Raw genomic sequence first — 1,563 nt, forward strand, 5'->3', positions numbered from 1 at the left:
GAGGGGCTGGAAGGTGCTGGACTGGTGACTGGAAGGGGTCCATGTTGATGTTTGTTCAGAAGCACAGAAAAGTTGTCACTTGCAGGTCAAGAAATATTTCAATTTTTTAACAACTTGATCATGAGGAAATGACCTAGACTGCAGTAATTTTCTGTCACTTATCCCTTATCAGAGGCATTTTATTTTCTGAATACATCATCTAATGGGTCCAGGACTGAACAGAGCTCCCCTCTGTGCAGCAGATATGCACTTCTGCTTCCATCCTTCAGATTTTGAATATTTCTGTTCCATATTCAAACGTCCTCAACTGTCCTTTCAATTGGAAAACAAAACACAAACACAAACCCTGACTGTCTTCTACAAACATGCTAAGGTGAAGAAGGTATTGAGCTTTTTCAGGTTGCAAAGAACAGAGAAACACTTAAGTTACCTTCAGGGAGGAACTTTTTCTAAGGCTGTACAGGTAAGTAAGAAAAATAGGAAATGGCTTTTTCCCATCTTGCAAGATGGTGGGTGAAAAATGCTGAGAAGTGAGATACTAAGGAGAAGAAACCTAAAACCTAGAAGGCTGATGCTGGTGGCAGGGTTCAGAAGGGTAACCTCAAGGCTAAAACGGCAAAGAAGGGGAAGTGGGAAGTCCCATGATAGCTGAAATCCTGTCCTAGTCAGAGGAATTGGCAGATATTCCCCCATTGACTATGTATTCCAGAAGGGCCATGTATAAGAGGAAGTATTCAGCAGCTAAATCCAGGGTTGAAAAGAAAAAGAAGTTTCTTGCTATTGTCACAAAACCAGTTGGTGGTGACAATGGTGGTACCCTAGTGATTAAACTTTGAAAAATACCTAGATATTATCCTACTGAAAATGTGCCTTGAAAGCTGTTGAGCCATGGCAAAAAACTTTTAAGTCAGCATGTGAGAAAACTGTGAACTGGTGCCACTCCTGGGACCATTTTGATCATCCTCACTGGGGGCAACAGAGGCAAGAGGGTTGTTTTCCTGAAGCAACTGAGCAGTGGCTTGCTACTTGTGACTGGCCCTCTGGCCCTCAATCGAGTTCCTCTGTGTAGAACACACCAGAAATTTGTCATTGCACCTCCACCAAAACATCTCACTGATGCTTGCTTCAAGAAGAAGCTGTGTAAACCCAGACACCAGGAAGGTGAGATCTCTGACATGGTGAAAGAGAAATATGAGATTACAGAGCAGTGCGAAGTTGATCAGAAAGCTGTGGACTTGCAAATTCTGCCACAAATCACAGCTCTTCCTCAGCTTCAAGGCTACCTCTGCTCTGTGTTTTATGTCACAAATGGAGTGTATCCTCACAAATTGGTGTTCTAAATTTCTTACAAAGAATCTAATTTAATAACTGATCCATTAGAAAGAAAGAAAGAAAGAAAGAAAGAAAGAGGGGTACCTGGGTGGCTCAGTTGGTTAAGCATCTGACCCTTGATCTCAGCTCAGGTCTTGATCTCAGGGTTGTGAGTTACGGCCTCGCATTGGGCTCCACGCTGGGTGTGAAGCCTACTTGAAAGGAAGAAATGAAGAGAGAAAGAAGGAGAGA

General features: G+C 42.8%; 1 pseudogene; it reads left to right on the forward strand.

The window, feature by feature from the left end:
* The first annotated feature begins 483 nt into the window (after positions 1 to 483).
* Positions 484 to 1,340, forward strand: LOC125166413 (60S ribosomal protein L6-like; annotated as a pseudogene).
* Positions 1,341 to 1,563: the final 223 nt, after the last annotated feature.

The sequence above is a fragment of the Prionailurus viverrinus genome, chromosome B2 (assembly GCF_022837055.1).
Source record: "Prionailurus viverrinus isolate Anna chromosome B2, UM_Priviv_1.0, whole genome shotgun sequence".
NCBI classification, from domain to species: Eukaryota; Metazoa; Chordata; class Mammalia; order Carnivora; family Felidae; genus Prionailurus; species Prionailurus viverrinus.